We start from the raw sequence: 19,056 nt of genomic DNA, 5'->3' as shown, positions 1-19,056 counted from the left end.
TTACAGGCCCACTTCACTTTGAAAAATGAAAAACAACTTCCAAGAAATCATATCTTGCTCAGATTAATACTGGCCTAAGTTTGCAATTTCTCCCTAAGTAGAAGCTCCAAATCCGTGATTTATTTACCACACCGCAGAAAAATATATAAATTAAAAACACAACAAACTTAGATTTAAAAAAACAAATGTCCTTAGGTTAGGGTATAGGGCAAGTTAAATAGGAGAGTTGGCTGCAGAAGTAGATCCACTTAGACACTTCTCCCAAGTCAGATTACTTCCAGGATATACCTTCTTTAATTGGCCTGAAATACCAAAACTTCTGGATTCAACATATTCATACTCAAAAAGAAATAAACAAACAGATTTCCCTAAATAGAAATTATTCTGAATCACTGAGGAGAGCTGGTATCTCTTGCTTCAGGAGTAAATAATTTATGAAGACTATGGATTTGATAATGTATCATTTATACAGAAAAATGTAAAAACACTTTCAAAATGAGATCATTATTCAAACAAGAAACAGGAATCTTTTTGAGACTACTATTGATGGAGACTCATAAGAACGACACAGTAGGACCTTACCTAATTCTATTTTAACAGATAGCATTCTTCCAAGAGACGGCTCAAGGGAGGGAAAATAATCAGTCGTCCACTGCAGGACTCGCATTTCAACCACTGGAGAATAAATTCCAAACCAAAACTAACAAAATCAGCAATGCTAAAATGCCACAAAGAAACCCAAATGGATGTTACAAGGTCTATTAATTTAACAGATCAATAAAATCTTTTTAATATTTTGCATAAATACTTAAGTTTCTAAAGATTCTTACTGAAAATCTAGTTCTAGTCAAATTAGAAACAATAAATCTAAGTATTTTTATATGTAAAGGCCACTCAGAAATTCTGAAATGTACAAACTAGACTATTTTCCGTATTTGTTCTCATACTAAATAACTAAATGAGCATATACTGATCAGTTTTAAGCATTTCTAATATTGAAGAAAGAGGGAATACTACAGCTAATCATTTTTAAGCAATGAAACAGAAGGTAACACATTCCTACAAAGACTGATTTCTCTTCATTTGATTTATAACTGACTAATCTGAAGTTGCATATGCTAATTTATAAATTTACAGATTATCCATAAAGACATTCTACGCTAAATCGGAAGCATGATGTAATCTTTTTTAATTCATCTTTACCACTCATTCTTACTGTCACTTCTGTAAAGAAAAAGAATTTCTCACAAATCCCTCCAAGCATCCACAACAGTCCTAGCTGGCATTAAGAAGAAAATGAAAGAACACCCTTAACAGAAGCAGTGAGTCTGTATCTCCAGCCCCTGGAAGAGTGCGTGGCACACTGAGTTAAGTAAATTCAGTAAAGGTTTTACACATGAATGAAGTATACTGATTAAGAAAGAAAAAGTAAGAAAAAGAGAATTTTGTCAAGTGGCCGCTATCTAAAGTAGACACTAAAAAGTTCAACTTTCTAATCCTAAAGAAAATAAAAACTATCAAAAGTATTACATTACTTTCATGGATCTTGTTCGGGGGTCATCAGCTTCTAGGATTAATTTTTGAGTACGGTCAGCAGAAATTTCAAAGATATCCTGAGATGATACAAATTTTACCTAAATTACAACACCCATTATAGATTTTCTAATGTTCTTTTCCAGATTTAAAATTAGTAAGAAAACAAACTAGATTATTGTGAGAACATCCAATTTCAAATTTTCAACTTTAAAACAAGTGAGAGATCTCGAGAAAAGGCAAGCAAGCAAACAAAACCCAGCTTCCTTAGAATTAGTTAGCCAAGGTATTGTATTGACTCTGGAGGAAAAGATCGTTTCTAAACCACAATCTCGTATATATTGTCAAACGAGATACACCTTAAAAACACCAAAATAAGGAAGAAAGCCTGGAACTATGAGGAATGCATAGCATTATGAAATACACACTTAATCACGAGAGCAATTTCCTAAAAGAGAAGAAAATTGTACTGAGAATGAAAATCCCTAACTATTGAAATGTTTTAAGAACTCAACATCTAATCAAATTCCAAGATTTGTCAATAAAGTAGTCCCCCCTTATCTGTGGGGGACACGTTTCAAGACCCCCAGTGGATGCCTGAAACTACGTATAGTACCAAACCCTATATATACTATGTTTTTTCCTATACATACATAGCTATGATAAAATTTAATTTATAAATTAGGCAAAGTAGGAGATTAACAACAATAACTAATAATAAAATAGAGCAATTATAACACAATATACTATAATGAAAGTTACCATAGATCTTAGCAACCTCAGCATATGATTTTTTTTCTTTCCTAAGTAAGTCAAGGACTTTCAACTTTTCACTTACAAGAAGTACTTTAAGGCTACTCTTTGACATATTCGAACTGCCAGCATCACTACTTTTGTGCTTTGGAGCCATTATTAAGTAAAATAAGGGTTACTTCAACACAAGCACTGCCATGCCACAACAGTCGATCTGATAACTGAAATGGCAACTGTGTGACTAACAGACAGGTAGTATACACAGCGTGGATACCCTGGACAAACAGATGATTCACGTCCCGACTGGGACAAAGCAAGACAGCACAAGATTCCATCACGCTACTCAAAACAGTGCACAATTTAAAACTTATCAATTGTTTATTTCTGTAATTTTCCATTTAATATTTTCGGGCCATAGGTGACCGTGGGTAACAAATGGGGGGAAGTGAAAGAAATCACAGATAAGGGAGACCACTATGTATTTTCTCTTCATCCTTTTGGAAAAAAGTATTACCCAAAAATATTATTGGGATTCAAGTTACTCCATTAGGTTTAAATGTCAAATATTTGTTAAAAGATAGACAAGAAATAGCTAATCCAACTGTGTCTTCATGTTCTACTGACTAAGGTATAAGATGAAGAAGTAAAATAGATTAAAAAAACAATGCACAGCACAATATATTTTTAGAGTAGTTACTCCACTATAGAACAAAAGATAAAAGGCAATCATAAAAATAAGTATCTATGGGGCTGGCCTCGTGGCGTAGTGGTTAAGCTCACGTGCCCTGCTTCGGTGGGGGTTTCACAGGTTCGAATGCCGGGTGCAGACCCACATACCACTCATCAAGCCATGCCGTGGTAAATATACAAAGTGGAGGAAGATTGGCACAGATGTTAGTCCAGGGCCAATCTTCCTCAAGCAAAAAGAGGAAGATTGGCAACGTCAGCTCAGGGCCAATATCCTCACCAAAAAAAATTTAAAAATAAAAATATATATCGACTATAAAAAAGTCAACTTAAGGGTCAAATTGACTTTAAAAAGGCAACTTCAGGGTCAAGAAGACTAAACACAAAAACATTTAAATTTACCACTGCCTCCTTTGAATGAAAAAGGCTTCTATATTTGACAAAAATGAAAACTCTAGTGAAAGTAATTTTAAGAAAAATCTCTAAATTACTCTGGCAAACTGTTTTCATGATTAACCTAGCCCATTACTTTTACCTCTCTAGTATCTTTTTCATTTGTTTATTTTGCTAGTACGAAATATTTGGCTTTGTTCTTATAAGGGCCAGCATATACTGAAGTACACATAAGGCTACTGGAAACCAAAAAAAAGGATCATCTTTCCACCACATTTTTTATTCCAGGATGTTGTGTTGTGCTACATTCATAATGAGTGCATTCAGAAAAAGATGAATATAAAAGACCATAGAAAGAAAAATATTTGTATTTTATGAATTAGATTGCCTTTACATTAATTCCTTTGTGATTCTTATCCATCTATGACAAGAAATAATACAAGAGTCAACAACAAGAAGATGGTAAGGCGCCAGCACGGTGGCTGAGTAGTTAAGTTCAAGTGCTGTGCATAGGCGGCCTAGGGTTTCACCAGTTCGAATCCTGGGCACGGACATGGCACTGCTCATCAAGCCATGCTGAGGCAGCGTCCCACATGCCTACAACTAGAAGGACCCACAACTAAAATATACAACTATGTACCAGGGGGCTTTGGGGAGAAAAAAGAAAAATAAAAAATCTTTAAAAAAAAAGATGTTAAAAAATTAAATTTGAAAGGTTCTGATCAAGCAAGAATCATCAATGGATGTTAAAACTAATGGATGGAAGTATGATGAGAAACAAGATATTCACATAGTCTCAAAATATCTACCTACAGACACTTGTTATTTACAAACGGAAGAGTAATTTAACAGTGTAGAAACCTGGCAGACACCTCCTTAACCAAATGATCAAGATAACACCAGTAACAGGACAAATTGATATCATATACCTCCTGATATAATGCACTGATAAGAACATAACATCACTTCTGTGGTATCCTTGCCAAAAATGCATCTCAATCTGATCATGAAAAAACATCAGACACACAAATTGAGAGACATTCTAACGAGCTAGTACTCTCTAAAAGTGTCAAGGTCATGAAAGACAAAGGGAGAATGAAGAATCAGCCAAGACTGAAGCAAACTAAGGAGACGTGAAAATTAAGGACAATATGAGATCCCAGGTTGGATCCTGGACCAGAAAAGGGTCATTTAATGGGCAATGGTCAAAATTCAAATAAAGTTTACAGATTGGTTAGTATTAACACTAATTCCTAATTTCTGTATTTGTTCTACAGTTATATAAAATACGAACATTAGGGAAAGCTGGGTGAAGGTATATAGAAACTCTATGTACTATTTTCATAACTTTTTGGTAAACCTAAAGTTATTTTAAGACAAAGTTAAGAATAAAAGAATAAAACAAAATGTTTTGGATAAACTACCATATTCGACACACTTATGGAATATTCACTAAGAAGAAACATAAATCTATATTTTTTTATTGATAGGAAGAGTTCACTCCAATCTTTCTCTAAAACCTAATCTTAATGGAAATGACAACCTTATGTCATGCTCTGTACTTATACCAGAAAAGTAATCAGATGGTGATAGTCTTGCTTATGTATTTTTATTTCTTTGGTAAATAGTTCTCTATACAGAGAACTCTGATTCAGAAGAAACTAAATGAGATTAAGAGTAAACCTCGCCTACAAACAGAAAAACGGAATTATGTTTGTTCAACAACTAATGTGGAAATAAATAACTTTACAGCAAGTACATGATGGAGTAGAACACAAAAAAGGTCTTCCAATTTAAATTATCATGTATGAATTTTTATTCCTGCATTATAAAAATGGAAGAAATAATAACTTTTTTCTTTAAAAATTTCCATAGGAAACAGTTTAGTGCCATAACTGGCACTCTTACATGTTTTTTTACTAAAAAATCAAACTCCCAAATAATTCACCTTCACTTATAAAATCAGTTACAAGTAAATATTCATAACCTTCAGTTTTGTTTTTTAACATTTATTGAGAGCTTAGTATATGGCAAGTACTTTCTTACATACTGCCTCATTTAATCCTCAAAATAACTCTATGCCATACAATATTATCATCATCACAATTTTACTGGTAAGGACACTAAGGCATAAAGTAACTCACAACTAGTAAGCTGCAGAGCAGGAAATTCAAAACTAGTTTGTCTCTGCGATCCTGTGTTTTGATTAATTTTATACCTTTCCAAGTCATATTATTTTAACAATTAAATTTACTTTCTAAATACTTATATGATAAAATGCTAGAATAAACAAATTCTAAGTAGAATTCTGAAATTCTTTCCTTCAATTTCATTTAAATGTAAATCTGTTGACAATTCTTTGCTTTGCCATTTCTATCAACCTATGAAAGTTTGATAAGGCAATAAAACTTAGAAATAAAGAGTAGCAAAACAGTATGAGCAATAAACAACCTAGGAACAGATGTTTCTGTTCAACCTGAAAAGCCTGTATCTAAAACTATGTTGAAATGGTAATCAGAAATGTCTCTCACCTCTTAAGTATCTACAAAAAACCAAGATGCAGAAAGGTTTTTTCCACTTTGAATTTCTAGTTTACATGTTACGTATCTATTGACTTGCCTGATAAATATATAGAGTGGTCTTTTAAATGTCTGAGAATTTCATAAAGAGTTTACTGAGTTTAATTATCTTAATGTAATTTAAACAATATATCTACAATTTAAGTCATTATTTCTGTTATGAGTAGGATTAAATAATAATCTAGCAATAACAAATTGGATTGTATTCTCTACTGATTCAGAGCTAAATTCTGCTACCCAAAGAACAGTCTTTAGTTTGTTATAAAGTATACAATATTCTCTATGGATGATGTAGTTTAACTTACTAAACTTTAATATATTTTAAAAATTATTTGCAAATAGGTTACAATATATCTACTCAAATTCTTCAGTATATAAAGACAAGACCAAAGGAAGGTCATTGTCTTCCTCATCTCAATTTGAGTCTAACAAAAATCAATATAATACAATCATATCAATGTAAATATGATATTAGGAACACAATACTTTATATAAGAACAGCGTGCTTTCCAATTCTTTATCAATAAAGTGGGGTAGGTTTTCTAAAAGACAGAACAGATATCTAATTACAAATAATGCCTTTAATCTACTCTATACTATTATATATAACTTGTCTGGCCATTGAGCCTGCAGTGATGAAAAAAGTGTGTCATAATATCAATAGCATCCACAAGTCTTAGGGAAACCGCATCCTGAACTTTAGAGCCCATGTCAGTAAACCATCAGAAATTTTAAAAGCTTGTCTGTCAACTACTCATCAGGTAGTTAATTTCTATACAGTAATAAGACTACAAACCAGAAAAATGAAAAATGTCCAACCTGATACGCTATCCTAAATTTCAATCCTGGGAAAAAACTTTAATCCTGGTATTTTACTGATCACAGCTTTCATAGCTGATTCTACTCTCCAAACATTTCGGGAATAAGATTTTTATAGCCACAATCCACATCTTGAAAAGGAAAATACTACCAAAAAGACAATGGTGAAAAGCATGAAAGGGAAAGAATATCACCACCATCAAGCTAACAATTTAAGAAATAGTATGTGATATAAGAGAGATGTGAAGCTTAGTTAACACAGTACGGGCTATCAATAAAACTCTGCAAAACACACAACCGATCTTGGATTTTAGCCCCTGAAAGTGCCAATACTACTAGAATTCAAGCCCTCAATTTAGCAAGTGAGAAAACTTCACATGTGGATATACTTTCATTAAGAAAATGAAACTCTTATATACTCCTTCACATTTTAACAGATCGCTTTTAAATTTTATTCAGAAGTAACACCAGATTATAATATTTCTAAGTAGAAAAAAAAATCTTTCCCTTCTTCCTTCAAAACTTGAATCAAATCTCTGAAACTGTCAAATGCAGCTAACTCTTTAAAAATTCTGACTTTCTGCAGTTTTATGTGGTCTGTCTTCAAAGATATTCCCAAAAGAGCCAAAAATTTCTTCCTTCATCTACCGATGTATCTTCAGAAACATCTCCAATAACCATTCTTTTTACCCCTTTGATAAATCTCCTAGTCCCAAAAAGACTTCAGTTTTTCTCCTTGTATTTTGACATCCCTTTTTGTACTTCTTTCCTATTCCACTTCTCAAATAAATCTAACATAGGAAATGGATAAACGGGAGGCAAGAATGTTCAACTGCCTCCTTTACTCTGTTAGCAATGTCAAGCTTTAACTCTACAACATAAGAAACACAAAGTAAAGTTAGTAAAATGTTCTATATTAACAGTAATCAAAGCATAGAACAAACTCTGATTAGCTTCCCTATCTTTGCATGTTTGTGGAGTTAACCAGTTCTTTCTATCCTATTTACAGATTTCCCCCAGGAATATACCAAAACATATGAAGTCTATCCCTAAGGTCTGCAAACCATTTACAACGACAGGGCCAATTAAATGAGGTTGCAAATATGTCAGTGCTGTACTTCTCAAGATATGTTCTTAAATTTCTGCCAGATGGTTCACTTGGTATATACTCTCACATGACAACAATTATACTTTTATTTCTAATATAAATCAAATACAAAAAATTAACGTAGTATAACAGAAAAGGAACTGTTAGAGGAGAACAATAAATATAGAGATGGGCTGCATGTGGTTTGAAGCCTGCCATCACTTAACTATATGACCCAGAACATTTCTCATATATAAAATGAGGTGGGTTAACATTTCCCAAAGTGTGTTCCAAGGAACTCCAGATCTACAGGACATTAAAGATGTTAAAACAATCAAAAGAGGGACCCCGTGGCTGCGTGGTTAAGTTTGCGCACTCTGCTTTGGCGGCCCAGGGTTTCACCGGTTCGAATCCTGGGCGCGGACACGGCACCACTCATCAGGCCACGCTGAGGCGGCATCCCACATGCCACAACTAGAGGGGCCCACAATTAAAAATACACAACTATGTACCGGGGGGCTTTGGGAGAAAAAGGTAAAGTTAAAAAAAAAAAAAAACAATCAAAAGAGCTGGAGTCAATAAGTAAAACTGTCTCTCTTCTGCTGAATTTCTCAGTCTTTAATAAACTAAAATGCAATGTCAAACTCCAAGATGTATATAACAAAAAGCATTCCCCAAAATTTCTGGGCTCTAGAACTATTTTTTTTCGCTCGAAGAATTAGTTTTCCAAAAATACTAGTTCTGAAACTTTTATACTAGATTTAAAAATCCAGTTCAATGAATCTTTGAAACTTAAAAACCAGGTACTGACTCATTCTCTTATTAAAAACAAACTGATTAATTCCATTCTTTCTAAGGAGACAGTCTTCAGTCCCATATGGGACTGCGTATGGAACAGATGGTCTTCAGGACATTATGCCCATCTAAAACAATCTTTACAATGAAAAAGTTTAAGAATCACCTGATTAGAGTAATGCTTCTATTTTGGAGTATAACAAACTGCTGCATGACGCTACATTCCTTCTAAATTCCCCTACCCTCGTTAAGAAAGAGAGGACGGTGTGCTTTGTAACAACTTTTCTGCAAATTTAAGAATTCCAAAGCACTTCTGAAGGTCAGATATAGTATATCCTAGCAGCCTGGGATTCAGTAAAAGAATTAATCCCTGATGCCTCCATTATATGTAATAAATTCACATTTCTCTTATGCATCTACAATGGTGATACTAGACATACACAATTCTTAGAATTGAGAAAGTAGTCAGTCTCTTCCTGTAGGAATTAATTCTCTTATGAAGCCCCAGGTGAGAAAGGCTATACCAAAATTGTCACAAAGGTGCAGGTCACTGGTTTAGAAAACTATAGTATACAGAAAGTCTCTGAATATGTAAGCAAGCTTTTAATTTTAATTTACAGTGCTTAAGAAAGGAATCATTCTTATTTCGCACAGTAATAAGAGCAGCTACCATTTACAAAACTACTAGGAACTGAGCTAGGTGCATTATTACTTTATCTCCTTCAATTCTCTCAACAACAGTGTAAGGGTAGCTATTACTCCCACTTAAAAGGTAGGGAAATTGGGCTTATATTTACATTTACAAAGGTCATACAATGAAGAGGTAGCATAAACAAGATCAGATGCCAGATCTGATGCCAAGGCTAATGCTCATTAAACTTTACCTCATTATGCTCTGTGCTCATTAACCTATAGCCCAGATTAATTAACTTATTTGAATAAAAAAGTTGTCATGCACACCATATACTGAATAAAAACTAAACATAATACAACTTAATTTGGACAATTTAGAAGCCATATCAAGATCTTACAATGCTTCTTCAGGGTACTAGACCAAATCCATAACTTTTTTCTTTGTATCCTTATACCTTTGCTCAGTGCTAACATACAAAACAAGCATTCAGTAAATACTTCTTAAATAAATCATCACAATATCCGAAAAGAACAGAAATACTATAAAAAGCCTTCCAGGTTAACAGACAATTGCTTAAACTAGCTTAAGTAATTTTTCTAAAATACTTTATATTTAGCTAGATTTACAGATGCAGGCAACAAAACTGTTTAATAAATTACCAACTATCACCAGATCTTCTTTCCCTTCCGTCCCCTTTATTAGTCTTCTACTACCTTTCTATTTCCCTGTTTTGTCTCCCCTACTCACGCACTGAGCCTCTAACTCAGAGGACCACTGTATTAATGGCATTTAGGTCACATAATCATAAGCTCAAATATAGCACAACTTGGTTTTTGTTAGACGAATGTGTCAACTTGTTAAAAGCTCGTTTTTGCACAGTGGGTTGGTTTCTTCATAAGCTAATTTAATAAGCTACTGGTAGATTCTCATAGGCTAAGAATCTGAGTAAAACTGGAAACACAACTAAACCTGTAAATAAAGAAAAAACTCAAATTGGTTCTTTTAGCCTGTCCATTTCAGAGAAGGTAACTCCATTTTTAAAACATTCTCTCTTCAATGTGACTGCCTACATGGATTGGGGAGATTGGCAAATTTAGGTTATCAAAGCATATCAATGAGTAAAATGTCTAGAAATGCAATCGACTTGTACAAGATGTGAAAATTTAAGATAGATCTTTACTGTTAATTACAATTCAAAAGAAATCCAATTGTATCTTTCTATAGTTCCAATGTTTATAAATGAATCAGGAAGAATATAACAAAAATGAAGGAAAGCAGCTCTACTGTAAAAACTTTGAATTAAAAGAATACCTAACACAAACAATTGTCTTAGATTAAAAAAATTAACTCCCCCTTCTAGGATAATGAGCAAAAAGACAAGGTAAATCTCCTGTTTTTCAACTTATTATAAAAGCATTCTTGGGGCCAGTCCCATGGCAGAGTGGTTAAGTTCAGGCACTCAGCTTCAGTGGCCCAGGGTTTCACCAGTTCAGATCCTGGGCGCAGACATGGCACCACTCATCAGGCCATGCTGAGGTGGTGTCCCACATAGCACAACCAGAAGGACCTACAACTAGAATATGCAACTATGTACTGGGGGGCTTTGGGGAGAATATAAAAAAAGAAAGCATTCATGTAAATTAGCATTTTCTTGTTCCAATAATAATCATGTGATGCGAATCCAAGCTATAACCATTCAAAATTAAAGATCTGAGTCATAAAATGTCACTATGATTCAATTGATTAAAATGAGCTTTCTACTTTAAAAAAGTATTTTACTATAATTAGATCACATTAAACATAAAAAATACCCTAGTATCAACAGCTTACAGTAAAAGCTCACTGAGACCAATGGAAGGCTACCAATTTAATTTATTGAAATGTTCATGTCATAAAACAATCTCCACATTCATTTATTCTTCAGAAACTGAATTCCACTTACACAAATTTTCCAAATTTGAAGTTAATTCTCTAGCAAAAATTTGGAAAATTTAATAATTTTGCATAGGAAATGTTTTCAAATGTATTAAGAGAAAATAATCACTAAATTAAGATCGAAAGGATCATCATTAGGAACATCAGTCACTGTACAACTCTAAAATGAGGAACCAATGAAATCTATAAGGCCAAATGCCTCCACACTAGTAGGCTAAGAAGTGCTTTTTATAGTTGTCAGCTGTCACCACTTGCTGCTTATCAGTGGGCCAGGGAAATCTCCAGAATGTTAAGAGGACAAGCTTTGGAATCAAATCATTTAATGGAATACTATCTCTATCACTTAGTAGTTATGTGACCAAGTTATTTAATAATATTTTACCTATAGTAATTTATCAGCCAATAATACAGTAAAGGAAATTTTAGAATCATCTCTCGGTCATACAATACTCAGGTCCCCTATGAATTTATTATCAATCTTTTATAATTTCACAAAAAAGAAAAGCTAAAGAGATTACTAAATCAAATATTAGGTACCTTCAACAAGCATTACATATACCTGCTCCTAAAAGGATTAGGATGCAGTATCACGGTTTATCCTTATGGGATTCAAAAATGGAGGCAGGAAACTAGTAAGATATCCAGTTTGAATTAATCCCATCTCCTCATTCTGGATCCACCCTTCCTCTCTGGAACCTTAAAATAGGTAAAAATCCTAATAATAAAATAAAAACTGGTTGTACAAACATATAAATCCTGCTGTGATTTCATAGAATTACTAGTACATAATGTTTGGTAGATCCCCAAAAAGGAAAATAACACAACGAAGATGAAGAACAGCTTAGCAATCAGCCAAATCCCTTATCCCAAGATTCTACAGTAACATGGAGCAGCAACCAAAGATAAGACATGGCTCCATGCTTGACTCTAAAAAAGAAGTTAAGACAAGCACAGTGATAAAGCCTTTTAAAGAAAAAGAAAGACCCCGACAGCTGATGGCTTATCAGCATCTGATCAGAGGACAGCACTATAAACCCAGACCAGGGATTTTCTCAATCCACCTCGCCACCTTGCTCCCAAAACAACACACTCGAAGAAACAAAAATTAAGCAAAACAGGTAACTTATAAACCAGCAGTTTTTCCAAAATAAATTTGCTAACATAAGTTTTCCTGAATACTATCTTTAAAAAGTAATTTTTAAAACATGCGAATATTTCCTCAACAGAGAGAATCCTTGTCATTGTTGAAAATACCACAACAAAACTGTCTAAAAGGACACAAGCAAGAAAACAAAATTAATTTAATATTAAGCATAAACAAAAACTTCCATACAAAAGAAAGTAGGTAGGTTTGGTTATCCATTTCTCAAAAAGAAGATTAAAAACATCTGAAATGAGACAAATCGTCTTCCCTTAATACAATTATTTAATTTACTGTGTTGAGAAAGGTAATTAATAAAAACATTTCAAAGAAAACATTGGAGGGGAATAATCTTTATTATAGCAAAACACCTAAATTAGCAAGTATCTACAAAATACCTTATGAGAGTAGGTAACTGACATGTCATTTATTCATCAGTAATTTCACTAAAAATAAAAATTATTAATAATTTACTTAAAATTTAGCATCTATGAGGGACTTTTAATTGTACTACTGAAAATATTCTCTGTAATTTCTATCTGTAGAGGTCTAGCTTCTAGTTATAAGACGTTATGAATTTCTTTCAGAATAACCTTACTAGCCTGAAAGCTAGGAATATGTGAAGCACTTGTCTTATTTCAGAATGGGAAAAAAGCAACATGGAGCAGTAAAGTGATTTGTCAATGGTTAAATGATACAGTGGTGACAAATACAACTAAAAATATTCTCTTTTCCATAACTCAGTAATTAACATCATTTGGAATTTATTCTTTATGTCCATGCTTCCTTAATATACCAAACATAATCTAACTTTCAACTGATGAACATTCAATACCGTATCATATTTCTTTGAAGTTTTCTTAAAATTTCTAACTCCTACCTTGCTGTCAGGCTATAACCTGCTGCTTTCTCAATGTCACCCTATAAGCTTCAGAACCCCATCTCTTTTCCTTCCCCTCCCTTCATCTGCTTTAAAATGATAAAGCTAGCAAACATAAAACTTAAAAAAAAGTCTAAAAAAGGACAAGAAATGCTATGCAAAAATAGCTAGAAAAAAAACAACCCACATGGCTTTATTTTGTGATAGCAATTTCAAGCAGTTTTAGAGGCCTTTACATTCCAGAGCTGTGTTCCAAAGGATTAGGTTACCAGTGTTCAACCTCTGGATAAGTGGAGTGTTACCATGTGTGGACCGGGTCCTTACCTCCTTAGCTTTCCTAATGAGGCCAAGGTCACCGATTCAAACCATTATCTCAGACTGCAACCACAAAGAGAATATGCCTCCATTCCTACCACTGACAGAAAAGGAATTACTGAGTTTCTCATACTCTATTAAGGAAGGAAGCAACTAGACATCCCAAATAAAGTCAGCACTTTCCTAAAACACAACATTGAATACAGTGCAAAAACTAAAAGGGGCCCTCCATTCCATGTCCAGTTAAGTCCAGACTTCTCAATTCTGCCTTTAAGGCTTTTCAAAGTTAGCTTTATCCTTTATATTCCTGTATACATTCTTTCAAATACCTAGGAGACTTTGTATAGTCACGCATCACTTAACGATGGCGCTATGTTCTAAGAAATGCTCATGAGGTGATTTCGTTGTGTGCCCATCATAGTGTACTGAAGGGGAACAAAATTTGCAGCCCAAATTGGGACTCTTTAACATGAAGATTATTTTAGGCTGATTATTTTTAAGAAACAAAAGACTCAAAGTTTCCCATTACCTCCCCTTAGTTGATTAAAAGAATTCAGGTGAAAAAAAAATACCTGTCTGAGGAAGGGAGCTATCACCCTAGCATAACATGAACTAGGTGACAGACAGGGAAGAACCTACAAAAGCCTGTTTGTTGGGCTCCCCTCTGTGTTCTTCTGTTTCTTTGTGGCCAAACACTTGTTTTCCAAACGTTTGCTCCTTTTCACCTACCCGTGAATTGCCTTCCTTCCCTTTGAAGTTCCTGAACTCTCCTGACCCGTAACATATTTTGTCTTTAGCTGAGAATGGAATTTAATGTGAGGGTTCGGGCCATTTTGGCAAGTTACTCAGTTTTCCTGGGTTTCTCCCGTGTATATATGTGTTATTAAACTTTTGTTTGTTTTTCTCCTGTTAATCTGTCTCATATCAATTTAATTCTTAGATCAACCAGAAGAACCTAGAAGGGTAGAGGAAAATTTCTTTCTTCCCTTTAGACCTAGATGGTATAGCCTACTACACATCTAGGCTATACAAACTAATCTTATGGGGGTCCATTGTTGACCAAAACATCATTATGTGGTGCATGACTGTAACCTTGGAACAATTTCAAAATGTCCTTTTAAAAAATTATATACATATATATGTATGCCCACACATATGCATATGTATTCTCAAAATTTAAAAATGGCAAGAAAGTGAAAAAAGGCACCAAGATATAAAGGAGTAAGTTAGCTTTGAGTCACTTTAAATGTCAATAAAATAATCAACTTACTCATATTTCGTGTTAATGATAACATTAATGCTTTTCACATTTTAAATAAATCTTATACCATTTCTTTTTTTGGTGGAAACCTAGGAGTGCTCAGAGTATAGGAAGAAATAATTCCTCTTTCCACTGCCTGGAAGAGACTGGCAATGGGATCTGGTTAGTATGAAAAGAAGGCAGGCAAAGGTCTCTACGATTACTAACGTAGAGAACCAGTCAATCCTAAAATATTACTTCACATTCACCTGGATTTCTTTTCACTACTAAATATATTTGGGACACATCTGCTTTGGATTACAGACACAGATAAACCCTATGAAAACATTAAATTGCCAAAAATCCTACCTGAAGGTTATAACCACCTATTGTTCAGACCTTTAAAACTGCAGCTGCAGATAACAGCTTTTCTGGGAAATTAGGTTGTTTTTTTTTTTTTCTTTTTCACAATGAGAAGAGAAACATATTGCTTTGAGAGAGAAGCTAGGAAAGTAAATCAGTATTTTTATAAATTGAGAAATTTGCTAACCAAAGGGTTCCTGTACTAAATCATTTTACAGTGGAAATCACTATGCTCCTAATTTATTTCCTTCCTTCATTAATAACAGAAAAACACAATTTCCTAACTGGTCCTTCCTGCTTCCAGGTGTATCACCACTCCAATCCAAACTACACATTCTTTTTATACTAATCTTCCTTGAACATCACTTAACACGCGTTAAGGGCCAAATCACTCCCCAGTTCAATCTCCCATAACTTCCTGTCACTTCCTTAGACAAACTTACACTATCAAATCCAACTAACTGTTGCCTCACTGATGCCCAGAATGTTTTTATTTTCTCTCATTTTTATTAATGTTCTTCCACTTGAAACATTCTCCTTCAACCCAAAACATTCGAAAAGTCAGTTCAAATAACACTGTTTTCCTGACCTACCAAAGGTCAATTCTATCCCATCTGTGAATTCTGAATGCAATTGCCTATGTCATTTTGGAGACTACAGTTCTAGTGCCAGTCTAACAAAATTTGTGGCACTAGGTCAGTCTTAACCCTCTGAACTTGTTCCTCCATCTACACACCAAGGGTTGAAGGAGATCTCAAGATTTCTAGCTCTAAATTTCTGATTCTTTGATTTCCTATTCTATGTTGTTTAAAACTGTTATTTAGCTCTTACGCTGTCATATAATTTCCCCAAGGATATGCCGTATACACTCCTTGAGGGCAAGAACCATGTTTGATTACATCTTTGCCTACATCATTACTACATGTATTTACACCCAGTACCTACTCAATAAATATAGCAATTTGATAGGTTGATGAGGGATAGACAGAGAGAATTTAATATAACAGGTACAGTAACATATCTGAGAAAAAGTGAGCCTTACTCCAAAACAGCTGCACATGTAACGGTAGAAGGATGGAAAAGTATTTGGCAGTAATTATATCCCTACCCTGGATGTTTTGGAGTTTTTTTCTGTCACATGTCTGAATTCACTTATTCAACAAATATTTCACAACATAATATGAGCCAGGCACTACTGCATGCAGTGGGAATACAAAGGTAAACTAGAGGAGTAAGGTCCTTGCTCTTATGGAGCTTATATTCCTGAGTACAAGAACAAGAGTAGCATCCCCACCCAAACTTCTAAGATCAAAACCAGTATTTGAGGATATAATGAGACAGAAATATCTGTAGTTCCTAGCGCCTTCCAATGCATTCCAGTTGACTGACGAAGCAACAGTCAGAATGCGTTGGTTCTGAGCATATGCTACAGAAGCAACAGTGCACAAAAGTCATTAAGAGCACAAACTCTGGAACCAGACTGCCTAGATTTAAATCCTTTCTCCCACTCACTAGGTATGTGACCTTGAATAAGTTACTTCCTCATTCTATGCCTCAGTTTCCTTACCTGCATAATGGGGATAAAAATGGTACCTACGCCTCATAAGATTGTTCTGAGAATAAGTTGATACATGTAAAGTACTTAGAACAGTCTTGCACATAATAAGTACTATAATTTTCAACTACTCCTACTACAGCTATTACTACTACTATTATTACTAAATTGTTGTAGAGACTGTCTATGAACAAGCTAAAAACAGTACATAACACATAGTAGGAACTCAATATTTAAACACTGACTCAAAAAATGAATCCAAGACTCAGTTTCTTCCTCTGTGAAAACTGAACAAAAGCATCCTATCAACTTTAAGACTGGTAGGACTCAAGAGGACATAACCTATTTCAAAGAGCTTTGTTAAAAACAACCCCCAAAAATCATACAAGACTAAGGTTTTATTACCAACACCACTAGAAATATATTGCATCCATGACAGCAAAAACTTAATCTTAGATATTATTTCAATTATATATTTATACCTTCAAAGCATTCCTAACTATCAATATGCTGTTTGTTACCTGTGAATATACACTAAGAAAGCCTAATAACCAAAGAAATTAGATAGCGAGGTGAGCTGGGAGAGAATGAAGTCTCATCAACAATATGCAATTTTATCATCAATACATCTATAATTTAGTCAAAAAAGACTACTGGGGCATGTACATAGGGTATCAGGAGTTCTTCAACCTGAGTAGTGAGCCGATGTTACAAAAATAATCTGGAAGGCCTGGAAAAATAAGATCCTATCTCATCTGTCTTATCCACATGAAGCTCAGGGTAACTCTTTACTCTATGGCTCCATGGATGAGGAAAGACAACAGCATTCACCATGATCTAAAGTGAATCCTTAATCAAATCAAGCCACATTAAATCTTCTCCCCAGTCAACACAAATATGGTTTTCAGCCAAGCCACCAGGTTTAACACTGATGTATCCACACAAAGTATATGAAAACCGTTCAAAGCTCTCAGAACTAACCTCTGATGATCACTGCACTACAAAAACAGATTCTATATTTTCCCTTCTTTTTTAAATTACCCCCACCTTAAAAGTAAAGGCCTCATCTCTTAATGTTTTTTACTCCTAGTTAATACCCATCAATTAATTTACTGCTCATTCTGATCACTGTCAAACCTTCTTCAGAGTCTCTCTCCCTTCATATAATCCACAACTTATTGGTTTAATAACAAGTAACTAAAATGACCATAAGTAAAATAGGTAAGTTAGGAATTTTACACAAATAATTAACTCAACACTTACTAAATTATGTAACAAAGAAAACTCTCAACATAAAAAGTGGTATTTTACAAGTTAAATGCCTATATTTTCAACAGCTGAAATTGTACCAAAGGACTTTCAAGGTAACAGATATCTAAGAATCATTATATACTAAATAGCTGAACCGGTCAAAAGTAGATAAAGAATACTGATAGTCTAATTTTAAATAAATAGGAGATTTTTTCGCTTTATTCAAGTTGAAGAACTTTTATTGGCATAAACATAAGTAAATACAAAATAAGCATAAACATAAAACAAAATTCTTGTTAAAAGCAGCAACTAAGTATTGCTTTTTCGGTTCACAAACATGGCAAAAAGTAGTCAATTAATTCTCAATCATCTCTATTAAAGGAGATAATATTGTTGTCACATGAACATCTATAAAGAATTTATTTACCTTTCAAATATATCCTGAGTGTTTTTAAAAAGATTATCCTATGCCAATATTAAAAATCTATTTTCTTCATTTATTCATTAAGCAGATTTTTACTGAGTCCCTACTGTCTGTTAAGCAGTGAGATATACTTGGATATACAGTAGCAAACCACACACGGCTGTGGATGAAGCTTAAACAGATATCAAAGATAATCACAAAAAACAAAAATTAATTACAAACTGTAATAAGCATTATAAAAGAACAAGGTGCTATTTAACAGTATTAACAAAGAACCTAAGTTTAGACTGGTATGTCAGAGAAGGCCTCTCAAAAAGTGACAGTTAAGCTTTAAGGAGGAATGGAGGGAAGGTAACACAGGGAATACGTTCAGGCTAAAGGAACAGCGTGTGCCAAAGCCTAAAAGAAAAAGTTAAGAATGGATGGCAACTCTAGGAACTGAAAGACGGCAGTTGGAATGGAGAAAGTGAAGGGGAAAGTGAGAGGCCAGAAATAAGGAAATATGAGACCAGAAATAAGGAAAAGCTAAAAGTAAGTATCTAAAAAGAAATCGGAAGGCTTTAAGGGGTTTTAAGCAAGTGAGTGATATGAACAGATTTCCATTTTAAGAATATCATTCTGACTACAAGATATAATATTAGAGAAAGGCAAGAATGTATGCAGGCTAGTGAG

At 34.0% G+C, this 19,056-nt stretch overlaps 1 protein-coding gene across 20 annotated transcripts in view; it reads right to left on the bottom strand.

Annotated features, from left to right (window-relative positions):
- The window catches only part of TSC22D1 (TSC22 domain family member 1), a 131,907-nt gene that overhangs the window by 101,352 nt on the left and 11,499 nt on the right, over positions 1-19,056 (bottom strand). The gene's annotated exons all lie outside the window — the stretch shown is intronic.

Source organism: Equus asinus, chromosome 11 (assembly GCF_041296235.1).
Source record: "Equus asinus isolate D_3611 breed Donkey chromosome 11, EquAss-T2T_v2, whole genome shotgun sequence".
Lineage (NCBI taxonomy): Eukaryota > Metazoa > Chordata > Mammalia > Perissodactyla > Equidae > Equus > Equus asinus.
The sequence above is the reverse complement of the archived record's forward strand: the minus strand, read 5'-3'. Positions and strand labels throughout refer to the sequence as shown.